This window comes from Hippopotamus amphibius, chromosome 1 (assembly GCF_030028045.1).
Source record: "Hippopotamus amphibius kiboko isolate mHipAmp2 chromosome 1, mHipAmp2.hap2, whole genome shotgun sequence".
Taxonomy (NCBI): Eukaryota; Metazoa; Chordata; class Mammalia; order Artiodactyla; family Hippopotamidae; genus Hippopotamus; species Hippopotamus amphibius.
This window is the reverse complement of record NC_080186.1, coordinates 173,484,220-173,500,400: the sequence shown is the minus strand read 5'-3', so window position 1 is coordinate 173,500,400 and position 16,181 is coordinate 173,484,220.

Below are 16,181 nucleotides of genomic sequence, written 5' to 3'. Positions count from 1 at the left end.
CTCACTGTTCCTGAATCTCTCTTTTTCAAAAGATTGGCATTTCAGCATATCAAAGTCCATCTACCTATGAGTGTGGTGAAAGCTTAAAAAAAAAAAAAAAAAAAGGCCTCCAAGCATAGTTGGAAGTACTATCTCATATTCCTGAGCACAGGAAGGCTGTGATGTATCTTACAAAGAAAATACACGTGGCAGGTAAGCTTTCTTCAGGCGTGGCTATTGGCCATGAGTTCAATGTTGATTAATCAAAATGTATATGAAAGAATGTGCCTTTAAACAGAAACACACATCAAGTTATGTATTGATGAGTTGATGAGAATGTGACTAAAGTCTTGCCAGAACCTAACCCTATACTTCCACTAGAAACAATAATTCAGTATTTGCTAATTTGGTGCTCACAGTGACTGACTACAACACAACTACTGCAAATAAGAACAGACTGAATTTAATAGTCTGCTGCATACAAGGGTCTTTTGAGAAGAACTTTATACATGTTTCAATAGAGGCAAGGGTACAAATTTGGAAAACAGATGCAGTTGCAGTTTAAATTATGCTGGTGCTGCCATGAACTGCTTGAATAACATCAGTTTTGTATCAACAGGAAAGAAACTAGGCCAGAACTGGATACTGACAAGCAGTTAAAACATGCTTTTGTATGCTCAAATAACCTCTTCACTATGACAACATCTCTATCTGCCACCTATCAATCTTGAGGGAATGTTATCAGCATGAAAGTGACAATATCTAGAAAGTGTTTAGAATGTTATTAAAAGCATTATATTATGATGAACTTGTTAATTATTGCCAAATGAAATACAGTAAAATAATATTCAATGAGAAGAAAGATGGTGGCAAAGTAGAAGGACATGGAATGCATCCCTCTCCACAGATCCATCAGGAATACATCAAAAGACACAATAATTCCCACAGAGAACCAGCTGAACACCAGCAGACGACCTCAGACACCAGAAAGAACTGCAAAGATCCCAACATAACTGGTAGGACAGAGGGGAAAAAAAAAGGAGAAAGAGAAGGAGAAGAAAGGAAAGGGACGGGTCCCACACACTGGGGCAGGGGAATCTGAAATAGAGGGGAGATTGCCAAATTCAGGGAAATGTCCTTTATCTGATGGGGAAATCCCTTCTCCAATGGGGAAGTTCCCTGGGTCAGAAGGGAGGCATTTGGGACTGTTCAAAGAGGGTGAAGTGGCTGAGCTGTGGCAGATGTGAAAGAGTGAGAAACACATGGAGGGTCTGCACCACGGCTCAGTGTGTCCTCACTGAGATGTGAGTTCACAGCTGAACAGGGGGTCTGGGAGCTGGAGCGTGGGAACTGAAGAACTGGTTCAGGGTGAGAAACATTGTTGGCAGTGGGGACACAGACTAAGAGGACAGGAGGGAAAAAATCCACGTGGAGAATGCCTACCACAGAAAGCTGGGCGGCCATGGCAGCGGCTCAATACTGCTGACTCACAAGCAGGGGGGAGGAGCTTCAGGTATAGCCTCTCTAGGCACCTATGACAGACAAAGGAAGGACCCCTCTGGGCCTGGCTGTCGCAGTCAGGGATAACAAAGGCCCCTGGGCAGGGCTGGCATAGAGCACCTGCAGCCAAGAGCCAAAAGTCCACAGAGTGGCCCAGCGCTGGAGACATTCTGTTTACACCTGAGCCACTGGCATCCCTCTGCAACAGACAGTGCCATGGCCAACTGAGCCTCCATGACCCAGGCAGGGTGTCCTGGCAGAGTCTTAGCAACGGGGAGGGGCCACAGTTGTAGTAGCTCTCTTGGTCTGAGGTGACAGTGTTGCTCTGCAACAGGCACTGCCTGAGCCACTGAGACCCAGGCAGGGCACCACTGCTCATTTACTCCCAGCAGAAGGAGCCACTATTGCACCCTCTCCCTCCCCAAACACAAGTGCTTACAGACAAAAAAAAAAGGAAGCTCTGCTAGTCGCAGAGTAACACAAAAAGCCCAAGGCAGGTAGAAGGACACTTACAGCTGATAACCCAAGGAAACAGAAATATAATTATTAATTCTATTGATCTGGTCCATTCTGGGTTCAGTTCTAGCTTTTTTTTTTTTTTTTTTTAATTAATTACGATCTTAGTCCTAGGGGAGCTACACATCTTATAACATATTTTTTATTCTATTTTTATTTTTAGCCTTTTTCTATATTTCTATTTCTTGCTGTTTTTTGTAGTGCTGACTGTATCTCTCCTACCATCTTTTCATCTCTATCTTTTATACATTTCTATTTTTTTCTTTTTCTTTTCATATTTCCAGTCACACTATGCTCTTCTGTTGCCCTGTCTTCTATCCTTCTTTAGTTTATTTTACCTTAATATACTTATAATCAATATTATTGCTTGGCTCTGTTTCCTTGCTTTATTCTCCAGATGACACACTGCTTTGGTTTTTATTATTAGGTTTTTGTCTTTATCTTAGTTCTAGGTATAATTGTCTGATTTCATTCTGAGAATCTTCAGTCTGTCTGGTGGTACTCTAGCTCTTTATTATATTTGATCCTAGCTTTCAAAATCTCCCTGGATTTGTGTTTGTGTGAGTGTGGTGTTTCCTTTTGTTTGTTTGTTTGTTTGGTTTTGAATTTCTGTTGGTTTTCTCTTTGATTGTCTGATTGCATACTGGAGTTCTGTTAGGTCTTTCTAGTGCCTTATGTTCTATTGGATTCAGTATTTGTGTGTCTTATATATGTATGTGTTTTCTTGATTTAGTATTTGTTTGACTCAACACTCTGCCATTAGTCTGGGGCTTGGGCAGTCTTCTTTAAACCACTTTATTGCTGGAACAAGAAACCTCTGAAGTCTGGTCTACTCCATCAGAAGTCAAGTATGAGGCTCTTAGGAGGGAGCACTGAATCCAGGATGCTGGACTATTAGGGAATCCTCAGACACAGGGAAGATTAACTGCAGAGAACTCTCACATGGCCCTGTATTAGAGTCTAAGACTTGGCTTCTTCTGACTGTCTGCAACTGCCAGTGCTGGACACCTCACATCAAACTACAAACAAAACAGGAACACAAACCCACCCATCACCACACAGACTACCTAAAGCCATATTAACCTCACAGATACCCTAAAACACACCACCTGACATATGGCCCTGCTCATCAGAGAGAAAAGACACAGAGCCACACACCAGAAAGCAGACACCAGACCCCCCCATCAGGAAGCCTACTCAAGACACTGGACAAACCTCACTGCAGGGGACGGAGGGCAAAAACAAGAGGAATTACTACTAGGCAGCATAGGAAAGGAGACAGCAAATCCTATAAATTAGACAAAATGAGAAAACAAAGAAACACCTTGCAGGCAAAGCAGGAGGGAAAAAACCCACAAGACCACATAGATGAAGAGGAAATAGGAAAATACCCTGAAAAAGAATTCAGAGTAATGATAGTAAAGATGATCCAAAATCATGATAACAAAATAAAGAAGCACAAGAAACAGATAATAAGGACTCAGAAGAGCTAAAGAGCAAACAAACAGTAATGGACAACAAAATAACCAAAATTAAAAATTCTCTAGATGATGTAAACAGCAGAATAACAGAGGCAGAAGAACGAATAAGTGAGTTGGAAAATAGAATGGGGGAAATAACTGCCATAGGAAAGAGAAAAATGAATAAAAAGAATTGAAGACAGTCTCAGAGACCTTGGGGACAACATTAAGGATGCCAACATTTGAATCATAGACATCCCAGAAGAAGAAAAAAAGAAAGTGTCTGAGAAAATATTTGAAGAGATTATAGTGGAAAACTTCCCCAACATGGGAAAGGAAATAGTCAATCAAGTCCAAGAAGCACAGAGATTCCCATACAGAATAAACACAAGGAGAAATACACCAAGACACATATTAATCAAACTAGTGAAAATTAAACACAAAGCAAAAATATTAAAAGCAGCAAGAGAAAAGCAACAAATGACACATAAGGGAAAACCCATAAGGATAACAGCTGACCTTTCTACAGAAACTCTGCAGGCCAGAAGGGAATGGCAGGATATACTGAAAGTCCTGAAAGAGAAAAACCTACAGCCAAGAATACTCTACACAGCAAGAATCTCATTCAGATTTGAGGGAGAAATCAAAAGCTTTCCAGACAAGCAAAAGTTAAGAGAATTCAGCACCACCAAACCAGCCTTACAACAAGTGCTAAAGGAACTTTTCTAAGTAGGAAACACAAGAGAAGGAAAAAACCTACAAAAACAACCCCAAAACAATTAAGAAAATGAAAATAGGAACATACATGTCAATAATCACCTTAAATGTAAATGGATTAAATGCTCCAACCAAAAGACACAGACTGGCTGAATGGATACAAAAACAAGAGCCTTCTATATGCAGCCTACAAGAAACCCACTTCAGACCAAGGGATACATATAGACTGAAAGTAAAGGGATGGAAAAAGATATTCCATGCAAATGGAAGTCAAAAGAAAGCTGGAGTAGCAATACTCATATCAGACAAATTAGACTTGAAAGTAAAGACTATTGCAAGAGACAAGGAAGGACACTACAAAATGATCAAGGGATCCATCCAAGAAGAACATATCACAATGGTAAATATCTATGCCCCCAACATAGGAGCACCTCAATATATAAGGCAAATGCTAACAGCCATAAAAAGGGAAATTGACAGTAACACAATAGTAGTAGGAGACATTAACACCCCACTTATATCAATGGACAGATCATCCAAACAGAAAATAAATAAGGACACACAAGCTTTAAATGACACATTAGACCATCTTGACTTAATGGATATTTATAGAATATTCTATCCAAAAACTACAGAATACACTCTCTTCTCAATTGCACATTGAACATTTTCCAGGATAAATCACATCTTGGGTCACAAATCAAGCCTTTGTAAATTCAAGAAAATTGAAATTATATCAAACATCTTCTCTGACCACAACACCATGAGACTAGATAGCAATTACAGGAAAAAAAACTGTAAAAAATACAAACACATGGAGGCTAAACAATATGCTATTAAACAATAAAGAAATCACTAAAGAAATCGAGGAGGAAATCAAAAAATATCTAGAAACAAATGACAATGAAAACACAACAACCCAAAACCTATGGGACGCAGCAAAAGTAGTTCTAAGAGGGAACTTTATAGCAATACAGTCCTACCTTAAGACACAAGAAAAATATTGAATAAACAACCTCATCTTACACCTAAAGCAACTAGAGAAAGAAGAACAAAGAAACCCCAAAGTGAGCAGAAGGAAAGAAATCATGAAGATCAGATCAGAAATAAATGAAAACAAAATGAAGGAAACAATAGCAAAGATCAATGAAACTAAAAGCTGGTTCTTTGAGAAGATAAACAACATGATAAACCATTAGACAAACTCATCAGGAAAAAAAGGGAGAAGATGCAAATCAACAGAATTAGAAATGAAAAAGAAGAAGTAACAATGGACACCACAGAAATACAAAAGATAATGAGAGACTACTACAAGCAACTATATGCCAATAAATTGGATAACCTGGAAGAAATGGATAAATTCTTAGAAAAGTACAATCTTTCAAGACTGAACCAGGTGGAAATAGTAAATATGAACAGACCAATCACAAATAAGGAAACTGAGGCAGTGATTAAAAATCTCCCAGCAAACAAAGCCCAGGGCCAGATGGTTTCACAGCCGAATTCTATCAAACATTTAGAGAATAGTGAACACCTATCCTTCTCAAACTCTTCCAAAATATTTAAGAAGGAGGAACCCACCCAAACTCATTCTATGAGGCCACCATCACCCTGATACCAAAACCAGGCAAAGATGTCACAAAAAAAAGAAAATTACAAGCCAATATCACTGATGAATATAGATGCAAAAATCCTCAACAAAATACTAGCAAACAGAATCCAGCAGCACATTAAAAAGATAATACACCATGATCAAGTGGGGTTAATCCCTGGAATACAAGGATTCTTCAATATATGCAAATCAATCAATGTGATACACCATATCAACAAATTGAAGGATAAAATCCATATGATAATCTCAATAGATGCAGAAAAAGTGTTTGACAAAATTCAACATCCATTTATGATAAAAACTATCCAGAAAATGGGCATAGAAGGAAATTACCACAACATAATAAAAGCCATATATGAGAAACCAAAAGCCAACATCATTCGCGTTGGTGGTATAGTGGTGAGCATAGCTGCCTTCCAACATCATTCTAAATGGTGAAAAACTGAAAGAATTCCCTCTAAGAACAGGAAAAAGACAAGGGTGTCCACTCTCACCAGTATTATTCAACAAAGTTTTGGAATTTTAGCCACAGCAATCAGAGAAGAAAATGAAATAAAAGGAATCCAATTTGGAAAAGAAGAAGTAAAATTGTCACTCTTTGCACATGACATGATACTATACATAGAAGACCCTAAAGATTCTACCAGAAAACTGCTAGCAGTAATTGATGAATTTAGTAAAGTAGCAGGATACAAAATTAATGTGCAGAAATCTCTTGCATTCCTACACACAAACAACAAAAAAGCAGAAAGAGAAATTAAGGAAACTCTCCCACTTACCATTGCAACAAAAAGAATAAAATACCTAGGAATAAACCTGCGTAAGGAGCCGAAACACCTGTATGAAGAAAACTATAAGACACTGATGAAAGAAATCAAAGATGATATAAACAGATGGAGAGACATACCATGTTCTTGGATTGGAAGAATCAACATTGTGAAATGACTGTACTACCCAAAGCAATTTATAGATTCCACACATTCCCTATCAAATTACCAATGGCATTTTTCACAGAACTAGAACAAGAAATCTTATGATTTGTATGGAAATGCAAAAGACCCTGAATAGCCAAAGCAATCTTGAGAAGGAAAGATGGAGTTGGTGGAATCAGGCTTCCTGACTTCAAACTATACTACAAGGCCACAGGGATCAAGACAGTATAGTACTGGCACAAAAATAGAAAGGAAGATCAATGGAACAGAGTAGAGAACTCAGACATAAGCCAAAGCACATATGGGCAGCTTATCTTTGACAAAGGAGGCAAGAATATACAATGGAAAAAAGACAGCCTCTTCAATAAGTGGTGCTGGGAAAACTGGACAGCAACATGTAAAAGAATGAAATTAGAACACTTCCTAACAACCATACACAAAAATAAACTCCAAATGGATTAAAGACCTAAATGGAAGGCCAGACACTATAAAACTCCTAGAGGAAAACATAGGCAGAACATTCTATGACATACATCAAAGCAAGATCCATTTTTGACCCACCTCCTAGAATCATGGAAATAAAATCAAGAATAAACAAATGGGACCTCATGAAACTTGAAAGCTTTTGCACAGCAAAAGAAACTATAAACAAGACAAGAAGGCAACCCTCAGAATGGGAGGAAATACTTGCCAACGAAGTAATGGACAAAGGATTAATCTCCAAAATATACAAGCAGCTCATGTAGCTTTATACCAAAAAAAGCAAATAACCCAACCCACAAATGGGCAGAAGACCTAAATAGACATTTTTGCAAAGAAGACATAAAGATGGCCACAAACATGTGAAAAGATGCTCAACATCACTCATCATCAGAGAAATGCAAGTCAAAGCCACAATGAGGTATCACCTCACACTGGTCAGAATGGCCGTCATCAAAACATCTTGAAACAACAAATGTTGGAGAGGGTGTGGAGAAAAGGGAACTCTCTTGCACTGTTGGTGGGAATGTAAGTTGGTACCGCCACTATGGAAAACAGTTTGGAGGTTCCTTAAAAAACTACAAATAGAACTACCATATGATCCAGTAATCCCACTACTGGGCATATACCCAGAGAAAACCATAATCCCAAAAGAAACATGTACCATAGTGTTCATTGCAGCACTATTTACAATAGCCAGGACATGGAAGCAACCTAAATGCCCATCAACAAATGAATGCATACAGAAGATGTTTCACATATATACAATGGAATATTACTCAGCCATAAAAAGGAATGAGATGGAGCTATATGTAATAAGGTGGATAGATCTAGAGTCTGTCATTCAGAGTGAAGCAAGCCAGAAAGAAAGGCAAATACTATATGCTAACTCATATATACAGAAACTAAAAAAAAAAAAAAAAAAAAAAAAAAGGTACTGATGAATGCAGTGACAGGGCAAGAATAAGGATGCAGATGCAGAGAATGGACTAGAGTACACGGGGCTGCGGGGTGGGGGGCGAAGGGGAAGCTGGGACGAAGTGAGTGAGTAGCATAGACATATATACACTACCAACTGTAAAATAGATAGCTAGTGGGAAGTTGCTGTATAACAAAGGGAGATCAACTCGATGATGGGTGATGCCTTAGAGGGCCAGGACAGGAAGAGTGAGAGGGAGTTGTGGGAGGGAGGGGATATGGGGATATGTGTATAAATACAGCTGATTCACTTTGGTGTACCTCAAAAGCTGGTACAAAAGTGGTAATCAATTATATTCCAATAAAGAGCTTTAAAAAATAATAATAATAATAATATTCAATGAAAATTAGTACATAATACATTACATACATTCCATCTTCAAAACCAATTATGTGACTTATATCCCCAAGAGGAACGTATAATCAAAGGAAAAAGGCTTGCTTTTTTACTCTTAGAATACATAACTGGAATATACAATCAGTCAAGCACACAAGAATAGCATTATTTATATCAAGTTATGCAGAAACAGCATCTATTGATTGCACCACTAGTTTAACTCTCATCAGAGGTAAAATGAAGGTCAAAAATGAAATGAATATAATGTAAAAATGAAACTTCAGCATATGACTAGTTGTGCCTCTGAAGAATTCATTACATTAGTATGTTCTGATTCTTTTTTCTTCCTTATTTTTGCATTAAAATCAGACTCTAAAAGAAACCAACAAAATGATATACTATGACACTATTGAAGGGATGACACTGCCCATTGAATACCATTTAGCTTGAATCAGTAGTGGTACTATTAATTTCTCCCTTTTTAATGCACACTTTAGCTAGCACATGACCCATACCACGAACATCAGTTACACCCCAGGGACCAGATATTAACAGCATGTGCTACGAGTGGTTTATTTTACAATTGCTGTGAAATAAAAGCTGATGGAAATGAGCCACCGGTGAATTACTTGCCAGCAAAAACAACAATATTTGTATCACTACTGAAAAACTGCCTCCTGAAAGGGGGATGCAGGCAGGGGTTTTCTTGTGTTGTTCACACAGAAACACAGAGAGAGAGGAGGTTGAGGAAGTTAAACAGTTAAGAGTCTGAAATTTATTATTTGCAGTTAAACAGAAAACATTTTAGTAGCTGAGCTCCTATACCATAGCTAATTAAAGCACAACCTGAACACACACACACACACAATCACACAGACAAAATAATAAAATAAAAATTATTTCCAAATAAAGCAGTCCATCAGATCTTTCCTCTCATAAAAGAAACATTAATATGACTTCAATCTTTTGATGTAGGTGATCTTTCCAGAGCTATATGGAAGAAGAAAATTAAAATCTCACAGCAGGTTTTTCATAGAACTAATTTATCCCTGTTTTTTGTTGTTGTTGTTGTTGTTTAAATTTAGGATCATTGCTTCTTCTTCCATATTGCTCATCTACTAAACTCAGTCAATATCAGGACTATTTACGTCCTCACAGAAGATAGACAAATGAGCTCTGATATTTTACCATACTTAGAAAATACATAATTCTAACTCAGTGTAATCCATACACAAAGACCTTATCAGTGCTGAAAACATGCACTTGACTTATTTAAACACAATACTTAAATATAATATCAATTACTCCCAGCTTCTTGTTCTTAACTGGATTTAATCTGTTAATCTCTCACCTTCCTTTAAAGAGAGTTAGAGTGAACAATAGACATGAAAGAAAATGGGGTTTGCAAGAATAAAATGGCGCAATGACATACACTAAAAGCCAGCAGACCTGTTAATTATCCTGCTTACAGGTTTATACACACACACTTTTGTCTGTGATTAACTGGATCGTACGGCTGTTGTTCCTTTTGCTGAAAGGTTTGACCTTTTGCTTACGTCCAATCTAACACAAGGAAATCATTATTCATTTCTCTCCCACTCAAAGTCTAGATGCAGATTTTAAAATGTTATTTATTGTCTGGCTGTTAGTCTTTAACGTGCAGCCGTTATTACGAAAAGAGACAGCTGGCTGCATAGACCTATCCTTTACTGCCCCCAAGGCCACGCATACCTAATTCAAGGATATCAGATAATGGTATGTGGCATGATTTACATGTAGAGAATTCAGAATTCATTGTGAGCCTATTTATAACTACAGCACCTTCGATAGAGAAGATGATTTAATAGAGGTTGTAAGGGTTTTCTGACATGAAGCATTAATATTAGAACCTTTTCCCAAGTGCTACAAATAGTGGTGCGGAGATGTAGCTTGCCTGAGCTATTTTTCATGGGCGACCCTTTTTCTGTTCATTAGCACTTACATTCCTGGGGTTGGGAAGCCACTGCTTTAACTCTAACTTGTATGTAATGAGTGTATTCAAAGCAAGGAGACTTTCCTTCATTAACAAAGCTGAAAAAAAGGCTGGTAACTCTGATGAAAAACGACATCTAATCTCATGGAAATTTAACAAGTCCAGTTTTTGCAGATGGTATTGGAAAAACCAAGGGTCTGCTCTCTAGAGATGGCCAAGGTGGATGATAAAGATTCTATAATGTCTTTTCAAAAGAGTTAGAAACAAGCTGATGTCTTAGCCAAGAGATCTCCCTTCAATAAAACTCACTCTAATGGATGAGGCTGCCTCTGGGTATTGCTAAGAACATATAGGCAGGTCTATTTGCTTTCACAGATGCTGCATCGCCAATTACATCAGGAGACATCTGGGGATGGCTCGAGTATTTTTTTGAAAAAACAAAAGAAAAACATGATACCATATATCTAACAGTCATGAGAATTAACCACACATTTCAAAATGCAGTTTAATGGAACATGTTATCAAAGAAGTATTCTTTTTTTTTTCTGTAGGAAATAGTTTTTAGCCTTCATTTTATCTCCTGCAAAAATTGATTTCCAGTGCATGTAAGATATCTGACACAAATGTTATTAATTAGACCAATAAGACAAAAAAGTGAACTTAATGCACAACAGAAAGAGTTAATGAGAAGGTTTCCAAAGCTGGACCAAAGAAGTCTTCTTTTTTAATAAGACTTATGGTTTACAATAGATGAAACAAATCAACACCTTTGGGAGAGCATTTTATTTTTAATTTGAAATGTAAAACCAGTGCTCTAGTTCAAGCAGCAATTTTCATATGAAATGTATCTCTTAAGGCTGGAACTCATTGGCATTTATTTTAAAAAGCATGTACAGTATAGCTTTAGGGGGGCAAGTTTCCTTTGGGAATAAAATACATCCTCTAGATTACTATCAACTCAAATTCGAGCTTTAGAAACCTTCAGATGTCATAATGAATGGCTTATATGTACAAGGTTGGATTTTGTTGTTTGTTTATTAAATATGAAAAAGAAAAGATTCTGAAGTCTGAATTTGAACACCTAATTTTATTAGTTTAAAATGATTAATCCAAGATACTATCTAAAACTATTTTTAATCAATTCATCTTTACAACAAAAATAACATCTTTCAAGAAGACTTCTAATAAAAATAAAAGTAGTCAGTGGAAAATAATGTCCCTAGTACACCCATCATCCTAAACCAAGACCATCTAGCACTCTCTCTGTTCACTAGTAGCGTGTTGTTACTATACTTACATACATTTGAGGGTCTTCGTTTGGTTGCCTGGAATTATGGCTGTGCAGGTAAAGTACAGAACTCAGGCTACACAAGTTCTATTCTGTTTGTACTAAAGGGAAATAAGACACTCCTATTTCATTTGGCTCATAACAATTGGTGACAATATGTCTTGCTGAAAAATCAGGATTGGATCTATTTCATACTGTTTATAAACTATCACTTCAGTTGTATTTTTTTAAGAGGCTAAGAAAGCAAACACAACAAAGACTACCAAAACTAAGGCAGATGGTATGATCCTGTATTCTTGGACCTATATCAAATCAGATGAAATCAGAATTAAGTTATTTTGAAGGATACAAATCCTATGGTGCAAAGGACTGAATGTTTTCCTGTTCCCTCTTATTAACTTATCATTAATCAATTTAAACATAAATATACAGGATAATGCCATCTCTCTTCAGGTTTTTTGGTGCGGAGGGGAGTTAACAGTTGACCGTCCGTGTTTCCAGTGAAACGAAAAGAGTATTGGCAAAATGTGTGCTAAAATTTGTAATGAACATGTAATGAGTTGAAAATAACAACTAGTGACAGAAAAATGAAGATAAATAAGATTGTAATTGATAGTTTATTTCCATTAGAGTAGAAAAATTTAGGTTGTTTTCCTTGGTGATTTAAATAAGGTAGCCTGGGTAATTAATATTTACTAAGCAACTCCCAAGTTCCATATTCTTCCTAAAATCATCTCAAATGATATATATGAAGTAATTTAGAAAACCACATATTGCTTTAGAAATATAAGATACTATGTATAGCAATAAACCATAAATAAGGAAGTAACAATTACATTTCTACCAAATTTAAGAAATGTACCCTTCCAAATTAATAACTTGGAGATCTGAAATCTATACATTCCAAGACAATTCAGAATCAAAGGTACAACCCTATCAGAGTATTGGAATGTATGTTTCCAAAGCAAAACAAGAATGCATGTACTATACTTGCTTGAAGATGTGAAAATAAATTATTTTTATGTTTAAAGAAGTGTTTTAAGCTTCACACTACAAGAACCGTATTTTCAAATCTCCAAAGAGATGACAACTGGATTTATTCTTCTCAAAGCTGGGCACACAAATTTGATATATGTTGTCAAGTAAAATAATTATTTTCAACAATATGGTGGTAAATTTTTCCTTAGAAAATTTTATTATTTTGCATTTAAAACATCAAACAGCTATTCAATTGAAGACCAAATGTCTAGAAGCGTGGCCATTTCTATCAAAGGGTAAAACTCCTTTTTTATCTCAGAGATAAAATAACTCTCAGAGAAAAGCCACTTTACCTTGTTTCTTCAGGCACTGAAAATGTACTAGGTGCAGGAAAAAAAAAAAAAAAGCGAGAGTTCACTTGCACTAGCTTAGAGCCTCATATATATAGGAACTTGATAAATGCTTACTGACACTCTAATTCAGTAGTTCTCAAATGCAGGGAGAAGGAGCAGTGCAAACCAGAAATTTTGCCCCCTGCCCCAGGATATATACCAACATCTGCTGAAACTTTGGTTATCACAACTGGAAGAGAGGAGCTCTATTGATTGTCACAACTAGGGGTGGTAGGTTTCTAATAGCATCCAATGTGTAGAGTCTAGGAATTTTGCTAAACATCCTACAATCCCAAGACAGCCTCCACAGCAAAGAACTTTTCAGCCCAAAATGCCAATAGTATCACGATTGAGACACTCTCCCTTAATTGCATGTAATATGAAACATTGGGAAAGCTGGGTGATGGGTACATGGAGACTTTCTAATTTTGCAACTTCTTGAGAGTCTATAATTATTTCAAAATAAAAGCTTTTTTAAATGTATTAGTTAGAAGTGAAAACACTAAGAGCAGATGCATCTAACACAGGAGAGAAGAATTTATATTGATTAAAAGAAGAATTCTGAGAATAAACTCCTAGGAAGTCAATACACATTGCTAGCAAAAAATTTCACAGAGGAACATCAGAGGAGAGTGTGAGTATGAAAGCCAAAGGAAATAGATTTTTACACACACGCACGCACACACATACACACACACACACACACACACACACACACACACATTGTGGTCAACAGCATCAACCGCTGAAGGGGGAGGAATGAGCAGCCTGGTCTTACAAATGAACACTGAACTTGAAGTATAGGAACAAAAGGAAATTGAAGCAGCAAGTGAACTCTTCCAAGAAATTTAACAGATGGGAGAAGGGAAAAGCCATACAACAGACTAAGTAGAGATGAAGGGAAGAGATTCAACCTGTTTTAGGATGGAGAAATGCTGAATACTTAAAAATGAGGTGTCCTGTTAAAAAGATCATACACCATAATCAAGTGGGATTTATCCCAGGGATGCAAGGATACTTCAATATACAAAAATCAATCAATGTGATACACCATATTAACAAATTGAAGGATAAAAACCGTATGATCATCCCAACAGATGCAGAAAAAGTTTCTGACAAAATTCAACACCTATTTATGATAAAAAACTCTCCAGAAAGCGGGCATAGAGGGAACCTACCTCAACATAATAAAGGCCATATACAACAAATCCACAGCAAACATCATTCTCAATGGTGGAAAGCTGAAAGCATTCCCTTTAAGATCAGGAATAAGACAAAGATGTCCATTCTCGCCACTACTATTCAACATAGTTTTGGACATCCTTGCCACAGCAATCAGAGAAGAAAAAGAAGTAAAAGGAATCCAAACTGGAAAAGAAGAAGCAAAACTGTCACTGTTTGCAGATGACATGATACTGTACATAGAAAATCCTAAAGATGTGACCAGAAAACTACTAGAGTTAATCAATGAATTTGGTAAAGTTGCAGGATACAAAATTAACACACAGAAATCTCTTGCATTCCTATACAGTAACAATGAAAGATCAGAAAGAGAAATTAAGGAAACAATCCCATTCACCATTGCAACAAAAAGAATAAAATACCTAGGAATAAACCTACCTAAGGAGGTAAAAGACCTGTACCCAGAAAACTATAAGACACAGATGAAAGAAATCAAAGATGATACAAACAGATGGAGAGATATACCATGGTCTTGGATAGGAGAATCAATATTGTGAAAATGACTATACTACCCAAAGCAATCTACAGATTCAATGCAATCTCTATCAAATTACCAATGGCATTTTTTTACAGAACTAGAAGAAAAAATCCTAAAATTTGTATGGAGACATAAAAGACCCTGAATAGCCAAAGCAATCTCAAGGAAAAAAAAAGCAGAACTGGGGGAATCAGACTCCCTGATTTCAGACTATAATACAAAGCTACAGTAATCAAGACAATATGGTATTGGCACAAAAACAAAAATATAGATCAACAGAGCAGAATAGAAAGCCCAGACATAAGCCCATGCACCTATGGTCAACTAATCTATGACAAAGGAGGCAAGGATATACAATGGAGAAAAGGCAGCCTCTTCAATAAGTGGCTCTGGGAAAACTGGACAGCTACATGTAAAAGAATGAAATTAGAACACTCCCTAACACCATACACAAAAATGTCCATCAACAGACAAATGGATAAAGAAGATGTGGTACATATATACAAAGGAATATTACTCAGCCATAAAAAGGAACAAAATTGGGTCATTTGTAGAGACATGGATGGACCTCGAGACTGTCATACAGAATGAAGTAAGACAGAAAGAGAAAAACAAATATTGTATAGTAACGCATATATGCAGCATCTAGAAAAATGGTACAGATCAACCGGCTTGCAAGGCAGAAACAGAGACACAGATGTAGAGAACAAACATATGGACACCAAAGGGAGAAAGAGGTGAAGGTTGGGGTGGGATGAATTGGGAGATTGGGATTGCCGTACACATTACATAATGTGTACGTAATGTATACATATACATTAATATGTATAAAATAGGTAACTAATAAGAAAAAATATCAAATTGTATACTTTAAATATATGCAATTTATTGTATGTCAATTATACCTCAATAAAATTTTTAACAGAAAGAAAAATGAGGAATCCTGTAGGGAGAGGAAGTGTTTGCACATTCAAGGAAAGGAGAAAATAAAGGAGAAAATGACAGAGGAGATGGCAAAAAAGGCAAAGGTGATAGGATCAACTGCTCAGATAGAAACTTCAGTCTCCTAGAAACAAAGTCTATTTCTAGATATTGCACATATGAACATATGACTAAATGTGACCAAATCAGAGAGACAAATATTTTAAATTTGAAAAGCACCATAATATGAATGATTACTATCAAGCTTTACGATTTATAACATATTTTACAAAATAATACAAGCCTAGATTTAATGGATCAAAACTGAAACTGATGATGTTTCACCTGAAGGCATATAATTCTCATTTATGAGTCTGATGAAGGTAATTCCCCATAGTC